The following is a 13,206-nucleotide window of genomic DNA, read 5'->3' on the forward strand; positions in this document are numbered from 1 at the left end:
CCTCGCCGCGACCTGCGGGGAGCTCAGCGGCGAATTGCAGAGGACTTCTGTATAGAAGTCAATGCAAGTCGCCCCCGAAGTCGCCCAGAAGTGGTACAGGAACCTTTTTTCTGAGTCGGAGCGACTCGAGTCGCTCCTCTCAGAACGGTTCCATTGTACAGAACGGGGGCGACATGCGGGAGCGAGGCGAGGCGAGCCGTGTCGCCTCGCCTCGCTGTGTGAACCGGCCCTTAGGCTATTGTCCTCACTGGTCAAATTTTCTTTAATTTTTCTTGTCAAATGTTCTTAATTCTGTTTTCCCCTAGGAATAAATGGTATGAGAAGTTAACTGACATGACACATATTACAAGCATCATGAGTATTATTCAATACTTTCGTAAAAATGCTGAGACATTCTCAAGGCAATTTTTTTTCTTTTTACACATAGACTCTGCTCTCAAACGCCTTTTACTTTTAAAAGGTGAAAAGGGCAACATTACAGGGCAGCCCATAAAGAGAATTACAATGAAGATATAGTCTGTCAATATTTATATTTATATAGACATATGGGGAAAGTTACATTTGCTGTGTCTTTGACCTATTCTTATAATCACTGGGTTTTAGGTAGTAAAGCATTATTAGTAAAATATACACATATACATGCAATAACTGCATGTTTATTAAAGCTAAAGACAGAGCACACTTTTTTCTAAAAATAAAAATAAATGCAGTAATTTGCAAATGTTTTAGGCAAGTGTGAAGCAATGCTGTGAAGTAAGAATGCTTTCAAAAATATATATTTTAATTTTAATTTAAAAAAAATCAAAACGCAAAGTGAGTGAACAGAAGAAAAATCTAAATCAAATCAACATTTGTTGTGAATACCCTTTGACCAGCATCAATTCTTCTAGGTACACTTGAACTCAGTTTTTGAAGAAACTTGGTAGGCTGTTCCAAACATTTTGGAGAACTAACCACATATCTTCTGTGACTGTGGGATGCCTCAAGCCCTTCTATCTCTTCACGTAATCCCAGACAGAGTCAATGATATTAAGATCAGGGCTCGGTTGGGGCCAAATCATCACTTCCAGGAGTCCTTGTTCTTCTTTACATTAAACATAGTTCTCATTGACATTGGCTGCACGCTTGGGGTCATTGTCCTGCTGCAGAATAAATCTAGGGTCAATCACACACTTCCTTGATGGTATGGCATGTATTTCTCAGCATTGAGGACACCATTGATCGGACAGCATTGATGACACCATTGATCGGACAGCATTGAGAACACCATTGATCGGACAGCATTGAGGACTGTAGAGGCAATGGTGGGCAGTGGTCGGCCAAGGAAAAATAATGCAGCAGAAGAAAAACACTCCATACTTCCCATGGACATTGGAAGATGTCCAGCAATGCCACAAACCTGGCAGAAACCAGTGAGACTTAGGTACAGCAATCTGCTGTTCAGAGAAGTCTGGCCAAATGTGGTCTTCATTGAAGAATTGCTGCCAAAAAGCCATACCTCTGACATGGAAACAAGGCAAGCAAGGTCAGCTTACAGACATCACTTCTGGTGCAGGTAGCCCCTGAATAGTACATGCGCAGTGACTCGGCAGCCGTCATGTAAGCGGCGAACGGGGAGTCAGAGCTAGAGGCTAGCATCACTTCTGCACCGGAAGTGATGTAGGTGAGCTCACCTCACTCATTCACTTCTGGTTGGGACCATATCCAAATAGGGCAGCCTGAATGAGCAGTCTGTGGTGACGCATATCACAGCAGCCATGGAGGATGATGTCAAGCATACCATCGGTGCAATAAGAGTTCCATCCTGCCTTCAGCTGGGATATATAGGATGACATTAAGATAGCAATGGCTTTGGATTGCAGCGCCACCATACTCCGATCTTAAACCCTGTGGTTTATCCTACATCTCCTTGGGTGGATACACACCAGGTAGCTACTCATATTTTCTGTCCCTTTTTGGTTATCATTATTTTTGTATCATTTTAGGTTTATATTGCCCCAATGAGAATGTTATTCGGCCCTGTTGATATCACTCGGTGGTTTTACATTTTTAGAATCAGTTTTATATCTACTCTTTTTATTTTTACATTTTGCTCATATATATTAATTATGACCCCATAGGGCTATGGGTGGACTGTCTGTTTGAGAATCCCCTTAAGCGCATGCTATCTGGTGGGGCATTTTGCTAATTTGATGGGGCATATTACCTCACCTATAGCTTTACCAACATATGACACCTTTTGATTTATAACTGAGCCGAACTTGAACTCATGGGGCATATATATATATATGTTAACTTATGATGCCTATGCATCTTGACATATATACTCTAATTTTTAGATCATCAGTGGTAAAATTCCCTAAACTACATTTGTGATCCAACGTCGACAAGATCATATTGGTGACTCTGACATCACCTGTTTGTCACTGGATTTGACTAATCATCTCTCTTTTTGATGATGCGATTCCCTTTTCGATCATCGTGAGGACATTTTGATGAGCACTTGAATAATAAAAATGTTGTTTAATTTTGCTAAAATGATTGTTAAAATTGTTATTTGTGATACTAATGATATCTCTTTCTATAACTTGGACAATGCAGATGTATGGTGAACAGCCCTGAAGAAACAGAAATCTAGTCTGTGAAACGCGTTGGCTACCCGATGTACACAAGCATCTGTTCAAGCGTTTTGTAACCAAGTATCAATTTTGGTCATTGCTGACATGACTGAATACTGTTACTATTTTAATCATGTACATTTTGTAATAAATTATATTTTTTGATTATCCCTTTGTGGGTGTGACCTTGTGACAGAAATTTGCATACTTGAAAATCACATTATTCCTTGAGGGCTATATTTATTCCCCCTCTCTATATTTTCTTCTGTTCATTTACTTTTTTTTTTACTCATTTTGTTAATTGATACAAATAAACTATTAACAATTCTATTTCTGAAAGCTTCCTTAATATAGAGCATTTTTGCACAATACTGTATATCTTTTCCACAAATACTTCCACAAATACTGTATGTATGCCATATTATATAGGAAACATTACAAAAAGTGTTTCTTATTCTTGTATTGCTGTACTTGGGTACACATTTTCAAATGTAACCCTAATGTAGAAACAATTTCCACTTGCCCACTGGACACCTTCCTAACCAGGGCAATTTTCAGCTTTCTGTGCTCTTACACTTTGAATGACAATTACACAGTCATGCAACACTGTCCCCATATGAAATGTGTGTCCTGTTTTTCACACAAACATAACTTTCTCTTGGTGGTATTTAAACACGCGTTTTTATTGTTTGTGCTATAAATAAAAAAAGACTGAAAATGTTGTAAAAAAAAAAAGCATTTTTCTTTGTTTCTGTTATAATATTTTGCAAATTAGTAATTTTTCTTCATACATTTTGGCCAAAACTTATGCTGCTGCAGATCTTTGGTAAAAAAAATAACCCAAATCATTGTATATTATTTGGTCTTGGTGAATGTTTTAAAGTCTACAAGCTATGGTGCCAATCACTAAAAATTGATCACACCTGATGTACTGACAGCCTTCTCTCATTTCTTGAGACACTAACAAGCCAGGGAAGTACAAATACCCCCCAAATGACTAGTTTTTGGAAAGTAGACATTTCAAGGTATTTAGTAAGAGAAATGGTGAGTTTTTTTAAGTTACTTTTTCCCACAATTCTTTGCAAAATGTCACAAAATTGTCATATTAACAGGTTATTTCTCTCACATGGCGTATGCATGCTTACAACTACACCCAAAATACATACTTCCTGAGTATGTTGATACCACATGTATGAGACTTTTTCACAGCCTAGTCACATAGAGAGGCCCAACATGCAGGGACCACAGTCACTAATTTCGCTAGTATAATTTAAATTTCACTAATTTATTGACTACAGGCCCCGGAGCACCAGGACAATGGACACGCCCACAAAATGACCCTATTTTGGAAAGCAAACACCCCAACATATATTCTATGAGGCATGATAAATCTTTTGAATGTGTTATTTATTTCCTCAAGTTTTTTGAAAATGTGGAAAGAAAATATAAACATTTTTTTTTTTTACACAAAGCTGTCCATTTATGAGATATTTCTAACAAACAGCATGTGCATACCAAATATTACACCCCAAAATACATTCTGCTACTCCTTCTGAGAATGGCGATATCAATTTTGTGAGACTTTTACACATCCTGGCCACATGCAGAAGCCCAACATGCAGGGAGCATCATCAGGCATTCCAGGAACATAAATTACACATTTCTTGATTACCTATTACAGTGAGGAATTGTAGGGCACTGATAGCACTGTAGTGGCACTGATGTGGCACTGGTGTGGCACTGATGAGCACTGCAATGGCACTGATGAGCACTACAATGGCACTGATGAGCACTGTGATAGCACTGACGTGGCACTGGTGAACACTGTAAGGGCACTGATGAGAACTGCGATGACACTAATGGTCACTGTGATGGCACTGATATGGCACTGATGAATAGTGATGGACGAACGTTTCGCCCGGCGGTCGTTTCGCGGCGAATTTCCGACTTTCGCCGTCCGCGGGTTCGAACGCCTTTTTCCGTCGTTCGCCCCGGCGGACTTACGTGTTTAATGTATACAAGAACTTTAACCTTTCGTGACACGTTTATCATGTGTTACAGGACAACCAATTGAGACATGACAGCTCATGGACACTTGGACATTCCCCCTAACCTATAAATACACCCGATCCGGTGGCCATTTTACATTCTTTCTTCTGTCACTGTAGGGAAAGGATCCTGTGTGGAGTAGGGACAGAGAAAACGCTAGCTATTTGGTACACAAAAGTTCTTTTCAGGACTGGTATAGGTGTTAGGTCAGCAGCCTGAGTTTCTTTTGTCAGTTTAGATAAAGGGACAGAGCGCTGTATGCTGCTATTTTAGGGACAGCTCAGCCAGATTAGTCTTTCTTCATCATCATCATCATCATCATCATTAGCTGTTACTATCAGGTCCACAAAAGAGCTATTCCAGCTAATCGTTCCAGCCTACTCTTTTTTGCCAATTTGTATAGGGACAGGCAGGAAGCAGTGTGTCAGGCAGTGAGGATAATTTTAAAGACTTGCTGTTACTATTAGTTCCACAAAGGTTCTTTTCAGGACTGGTATCAGTGGTACGGTAATAGGCTTGTACACGTATAATATTCTTTCTTCCAAATATAGAAAGAATATTATACTTGACTGCTGCCCTTCTGCTGCAGTCTGCTAATCATTCACAACTCACTTGTTCCACAAAGCTCTTTATCAGGACTGGTAACTTGGTCTGTCTAGGGTGCTACGGTACATAGGCTTGGGTGCGGTACAGTCTGCTGTTCTGTAAGGACCGCTATCGGTCCACAATACATAGGGTTGCCGTGCACTACTGCTGACCGCTGCCCTATACTGCAGCAGTCCTTCAGCGGTATAGGGACTGACGCACAGTCTGCTAAACACTAATACACAACCTGCTTGGTCCACAAAAGTTCTTATAAGGACTGGTAACTTGGTATAGGGTGCTACGGTACATAGGCCTGAGTGCGTTACAGTCTGCTGTTCTGTAAGGACCGCTATCGGTCCACAATACATAGGGTTGACGTGCACTACTGCTGACCGCTGCCCTATACTGCAGCAGTCCTTCAGCGGTATAGGGACTGACGCACAGTCTGCTAAACACTAACACACAACCTGCTTGGTCCACAAAAGTTTTTATAAGGACTGGTAACTTGGTATAGGGTGCTACGGTACATAGGCCTGAGTGCAGTACAGTCTGCTGTTCTGTAAGGACTGCTATCGGTCCACAATACATAGGGTTGCCGTGCACTACTGCTGACCGCTGCCCTATACTGCAGCAGTCCTTCAGCGGTATAGGGACTGACGCACAGTCTGCTAAACACTAATACACAACCTGCTTGGTCCACAAAAGTTCTTATAAGGACTGGTAACTTGGTATAGGGTGCTACGGTACATAGGCCTGAGTGCAGTACAGTCTGCTGTTCTGTAAGGACCGCTATCGGTCCACAATACATAGGGTTGCCGTGCACTACTGCTGACCGCTGCCCTATACTGCAGCAGTCCTTCATTGGTATAGGGACTGACGTACAGTCTGCTAATCACTAACACACAACCTGCTTGGTCCACAAAAGTTCTTATAAGGACTGGTAACTTGGTATAGGGTGCTACGGTACATAGGCCTGAGTGCGTTACAGTCTGCTGTTCTGTAAGGACCGCTATCGGTCCACAATACATAGGGTTGACGTGCACTACTGCTGACCGCTGCCCTATACTGCAGCAGTCCTTCAGCGGTATAGGGACTGACGCACAGTCTGCTAAACACTAACACACAACCTGCTTGGTCCACAAAAGTTTTTATAAGGACTGGTAACTTGGTATAGGGTGCTACGGTACATAGGCCTGAGTGCAGTACAGTCTGCTGTTCTGTAAGGACTGCTATCGGTCCACAATACATAGGGTTGCCGTGCACTACTGCTGACCGCTGCCCTATACTGCAGCAGTCCTTCAGCGGTATAGGGACTGACGCACAGTCTGCTAAACACTAATACACAACCTGCTTGGTCCACAAAAGTTCTTATAAGGACTGGTAACTTGGTATAGGGTGCTACGGTACATAGGCCTGAGTGCAGTACAGTCTGCTGTTCTGTAAGGACCGCTATCGGTCCACAATACATAGGGTTGCCGTGCACTACTGCTGACCGCTGCCCTATACTGCAGCAGTCCTTCATTGGTATAGGGACTGACGTACAGTCTGCTAATCACTAACACACAACCTGCTTGGTCCACAAAAGTTCTTATAAGGACTGGTAACTTGGTATAGGGTGCTACGGTACATAGGCCTGAGTGCAGTACAGTCTGCTGTTCTGTAAGATACAGTTAGGGGGAAAGCACTGCGCTACAGTTTAGTATATGTGGAAGAAGGCCACAACAGCCAGAAACAGCAGCCAACACCAAAAACAAACAAAGTTCAACAAACAAAATAATAAAAACAGTGTAGCGCTTCAATGATAAATGTGGTCAGCATAAATTATAAAAATCAAGACAAAGATCATATAAATATGAATGCCTAAAGGAAAGTCCAACATTGGCCGCACATTCCACTATGTAGCAGGCATGAGGGTAACCGAACCGTCACAGAGGAGGGAAGTTGGGCTAGGCGAGTGTGTTCATATAAATCTGCTTGACTGAAAACATCAGGAAAAAGTGGATAAAATACTTCTTACCGACTTAGTTGGACTCATACAGTCGTATGACAGTTGAGTCTAGAAGGCTTTAGGTCACAATCTGGGACCAAGGAGTACAAAGAGGGAAGTCTGTTGAGCTGATGGATGAGCTCCAAACAATTGTAGGCTCTATGATGGATCCTTTCAAATGGAGCTTCAAAGTTGTTGGTAGTCAAGCTCAGACGTGGTCCGTTGTACTGATGCTCCAATCTCACCGGAATGGGGAGGGAGATGTTGTAGAGGTTTAAGCCGGAGAAACGGGAAAAAGGAAAAAAGAAAAAAGGCTCCACATGGTGTAGGTCAGACGGTATAAAAAGGGTTGGTTTATTGAAGTCAAAAAATAATTAATGACTTGGTGATCACATAAAAAGTCTAAAATAAAAAGTAAAAGCAATGTAGGGTGCCAACAGCTCGCCCAACGCGTTTCGACATATGTGTCTTCTACAGGGGCATGTTGGGGCCCACCACATTGCTAACAAATATATAAGGAGTCAGAGAGGGGTTCCGCCTACCAAAGGGCGGGGAATCCTATCTCAGATAACCTCTTAAAGATACAATGAACATTTAATCAAATCAAAAAAAAAACATGTTCAAACGAAATAAATCAATATAAATAGAATATAAAAATATCCCTTCTACAAGCTATTAAATTGATTTAGTAACAGAATATAAAAATAAGCCACCTTGTTCACAAATAACACTGGATTAATCATATTATTCATGGCCTCATCTAGCATAAAAGTGCAAGAAAATCCAATGCACATAAAAGGCATACACAGAAATCGCATCAAGTATCAATGCAAAAAAAATATTTTTTATATGCGCCACCTATTCCACATAGACTACACTACAACATCACCTCAAGTGACCTATTTGCGTTTGTGTGGTGTGATAGATGGAACTGTGGGGGTCTGTATAGTAATATTCCTCATTGTGCAGTTTGGATGTCTCATGCTTGTTTTACTAACCGTAGATGGCCGAGAAAGTGTGTATCCGTAACCATGGTGACAGTCCTAACGTGCTGATCTATTATTTAAAGTTCGGGTCACATGGTCAGAAGACGTGCTATGAAAAGAAAGAAGGCACAGCCAATCCATCAGTGCGTGCATCACATGGCTAGATGTGGGAGTGATAGAGGACACACTTGTCCAATAGCAAGGGCATGTGTATATGCACGTCATTATACAGCAATGTGAGGGAGGGAGGGAGACACCCGCCATGGCGCCGTCCCTCCCCTGTACGTGCTCAGCAATGCCAATCGCAGAGAGCCACGTCAGGTCCTATCACATCGGGGCAAAGACGTGCATGTGCGGGCGTCACACGCTACGTCACTCTGTCAGAACACAGGGGGCGTGTGCGTGTGGACGTCACGCACCAAATAGCTTTACAGGGAAGAGGAGGGGCTCTGCAACTAGGCGCCGTTTGCCTCGTGGTAAGCGTCACACGCCGCAAGGCGTGGCAATGACCGAGGCAGCCAATCAAAAAGTTTGCCTGCTCTGCACATGCGCCGTGACCAGTGACGACGTCACGTCACGTCACGCGCATTATTGAATCCGGGGACACTAAGAAAGCAGGGCAACGAAGGAGATACAGAAGGCGTGGTGACACAACGTCACGCCCAATAAGAACGTCCGATGTAACCATAACAACTAAGGCATCACAATAGTTGTAATTCAAAGGATGTCAATGATAAAAGAACAATAAAACAAAAACGAGCAGACAGCACACCATAACCAGAATGGACAACTGGTCACAATAGGGGGGTGTCTAAGGAAAAAATATATAGTAAATGGTGACATAAGCCAAATAATGTGAATTGCGCACATAATAACCGGAAAAAGTCATGAGGTGCAGGTAACACAGGGGTGAGTTTAGGAGTTTAGTGCATATAGTGTGTTTTCTAATAGTGCCAAACATAGATATAAGTCTAAGTTAATCAAGAAATATCGGTCCCCAATCGTACATGGTCCAGAAAAAATGCACGATAATCCCATAGATCTAGATTTGGACGCGGGGCCGGGAATATGTGACAGAAAAAGAAAATTGAAGTGCATAAGTATGTGAAGTAAAGTAAGCATTGTGCCATATAAGACACAAGCTAGAGATCAAAAAATGGATATACATAAAATACCCTAAAAAATAAATGTTATGTGAATTGATGTAAGGAAACCCAAGAAATAATGGAAAAATTGGACAAGTGAATCGAAAGTGAATGTCAAAAGTAAGCATACGGATCCAAATAAAGGACAAAAGTGATATGTAGTGATAATAATCCGTGACAAGATAAATCAAGCCTGATTAATAAAACTGTTGATGTCCCAATCTGTGTTCATGCCGAAGGGGGAATAGCACCTTAATTCATAAATCCAAAATGTCTCAAGGCGCGACACCCCCCTCAGGCATGAGTCCCCTCTCCAGCTTGGGACAAATTTGTCAATGACTTGGAAGCGGGTACCTGTGGGATCTCTATTATGCTTTTCGAGGTAATGTCTCGGAACCGGGTGTTTGTCACACCCTTTTTTGATTTTACTAAGATGTTCGTTGACCCTAATAGAGAAGTTACGAATAGTGCGACCAACATATTGTTGGTTGCAAGGGCAGGTGATCAGATAAACAATATACCTGGTAACGCAAGTAGTGAAGTGTTTCATAAGATACCTGCGTGAAGTTCAAGGGGAAAAGTGATTCCTTTACATCTTCAACCACTTCACGCAGGTATCTTATGAAACACTTCACTACTTGCGTTACCAGGTATATTGTTTATCTGATCACCTGCCCTTGCAACCAACAATATGTTGGTCGCACTATTCGTAACTTCTCTATTAGGGTCAACGAACATCTTAGTAAAATCAAAAAAGGGTGTGACAAACACCCGGTTCCGAGACATTACCTCGAAAAGCATAATAGAGATCCCACAGGTACCCGCTTCCAAGTCATTGACAAATTTGTCCCAAGCTGGAGAGGGGACTCATGCCTGAGGGGGGTGTCGCGCCTTGAGACATTTTGGATTTATGAATTAAGGTGCTATTCCCCCTTCGGCATGAACACAGATTGGGACATCAACAGTTTTATTAATCAGGCTTGATTTATCTTGTCACGGATTATTATCACTACATATCACTTTTGTCCTTTATTTGGATCCGTATGCTTACTTTTGACATTCACTTTCGATTCACTTGTCCAATTTTTCCATTATTTCTTGGGTTTCCTTACATCAATTCACATAACATTTATTTTTTAGGGTATTTTATGTATATCCATTTTTTGATCTCTAGCTTGTGTCTTATATGGCACAATGCTTACTTTACTTCACATACTTATGCACTTCAATTTTCTTTTTCTGTCACATATTCCCGGCCCCGCGTCCAAATCTAGATCTATGGGATTATCGTGCATTTTTTCTGGACCATGTACGATTGGGGACCGATATTTCTTGATTAACTTAGACTTATATCTATGTTTGGCACTATTAGAAAACACACTATATGCACTAAACTCCTAAACTCACCCCTGTGTTACCTGCACCTCATGACTTTTTCCGGTTATTATGTGCGCAATTCACATTATTTGGCTTATGTCACCATTTACTATATATTTTTTCCTTAGACACCCCCCTATTGTGACCAGTTGTCCATTCTGGTTATGGTGTGCTGTCTGCTCGTTTTTGTTTTATTGTTCTTTTATCATTGACATCCTTTGAATTACAACTATTGTGATGCCTTAGTTGTTATGGTTACATCGGACGTTCTTATTGGGCGTGACGTTGTGTCACCACGCCTTCTGTATCTCCTTCGTTGCCCTGCTTTCTTAGTGTCCCCGGATTCAATAATGCGCGTGACGTGACGTGACGTCGTCACTGGTCACGGCGCATGTGCAGAGCAGGCAAACTTTTTGATTGGCTGCCTCGGTCATTGCCACGCCTTGCGGCGTGTGACGCTTACCACGAGGCAAACGGCGCCTAGTTGCAGAGCCCCTCCTCTTCCCTGTAAAGCTATTTGGTGCGTGACGTCCACACGCACACGCCCCCTGTGTTCTGACAGAGTGACGTAGCGTGTGACGCCCGCACATGCACGTCTTTGCCCCGATGTGATAGGACCTGACGTGGCTCTCTGCGATTGGCATTGCTGAGCACGTACAGGGGAGGGACGGCGCCATGGCGGGTGTCTCCCTCCCTCCCTCACATTGCTGTATAATGACGTGCATATACACATGCCCTTGCTATTGGACAAGTGTGTCCTCTATCACTCCCACATCTAGCCATGTGATGCACGCACTGATGGATTGGCTGTGCCTTCTTTCTTTTCATAGCACGTCTTCTGACCATGTGACCCGAACTTTAAATAATAGATCAGCACGTTAGGACTGTCACCATGGTTACGGATACACACTTTCTCGGCCATCTACGGTTAGTAAAACAAGCATGAGACATCCAAACTGCACAATGAGGAATATTACTATACAGACCCCCACAGTTCCATCTATCACACCACACAAACGCAAATAGGTCACTTGAGGTGATGTTGTAGTGTAGTCTATGTGGAATAGGTGGCGCATATAAAAAATATTTTTTTTGCATTGATACTTGATGCGATTTCTGTGTATGCCTTTTATGTGCATTGGATTTTCTTGCACTTTTATGCTAGATGAGGCCATGAATAATATGATTAATCCAGTGTTATTTGTGAACAAGGTGGCTTATTTTTATATTCTGTTACTAAATCAATTTAATAGCTTGTAGAAGGGATATTTTTATATTCTATTTATATTGATTTATTTCGTTTGAACATGTTTTTTTTTGATTTGATTAAATGTTCATTGTATCTTTAAGAGGTTATCTGAGATAGGATTCCCCGCCCTTTGGTAGGCGGAACCCCTCTCTGACTCCTTATATATTTGTTAGCAATGTGGTGGGCCCCAACATGCCCCTGTAGAAGACACATATGTCGAAACGCGTTGGGCGAGCTGTTGGCACCCTACATTGCTTTTACTTTTTATTTTAGACTTTTTATGTGATCACCAAGTCATTAATTATTTTTTGACTTCAATAAACCAACCCTTTTTATACCGTCTGACCTACACCATGTGGAGCCTTTTTTCTTTTTTCCTTTTTCCCGTTTCTCCGGCTTAAACCTCTACAACATCTCCCTCCCCATTCCGGTGAGATTGGAGCATCAGTACAACGGACCACGTCTGAGCTTGACTACCAACAACTTTGAAGCTCCATTTGAAAGGATCCATCATAGAGCCTACAATTGTTTGGAGCTCATCCATCAGCTCAACAGACTTCCCTCTTTGTACTCCTTGGTCCCAGATTGTGACCTAAAGCCTTCTAGACTCAACTGTCATACGACTGTATGAGTCCAACTAAGTCGGTAAGAAGTATTTTATCCACTTTTTCCTGATGTTTTCAGTCAAGCAGATTTATATGAACACACTCGCCTAGCCCAACTTCCCTCCTCTGTGACGGTTCGGTTACCCTCATGCCTGCTACATAGTGGAATGTGCGGCCAATGTTGGACTTTCCTTTAGGCATTCATATTTATATGATCTTTGTCTTGATTTTTATAATTTATGCTGACCACATTTATCATTGAAGCGCTACACTGTTTTTATTATTTTGCTGTTCTGTAAGGACCGCTATCGGTCCACAATACATAGGGTTGACGTGCACTACTGCTGACCGCTGCCCTATACTGCAGCAGTCCTTCAGCGGTATAGGGACTAAGAGTTTTGTCACAGGGTGATTTAAAAAATGACAGGCAGAGGAAGAGGCAGGCCCTTCCGCAGGGGTGGTAGGGGTAGGGCAGGAGCAACAGCCTTGAGCCAAAGTGGGAAGTTGCAGAAGGTGCGTTCAATTACTTTAAAGGACGCACCAGACTTGGTTGAGTGGCTCACTCAGCCTTATTCTTCTGCACCCTCCTCATCCTCTCGATCTGC

This window comes from Lithobates pipiens, unplaced genomic scaffold (genome assembly GCF_037356315.1).
Source record: "Lithobates pipiens isolate NorthernLeopardFrog02 unplaced genomic scaffold, aLitPip1_a1.2 Scaffold_1, whole genome shotgun sequence".
NCBI lineage: Eukaryota > Metazoa > Chordata > Amphibia > Anura > Ranidae > Lithobates > Lithobates pipiens.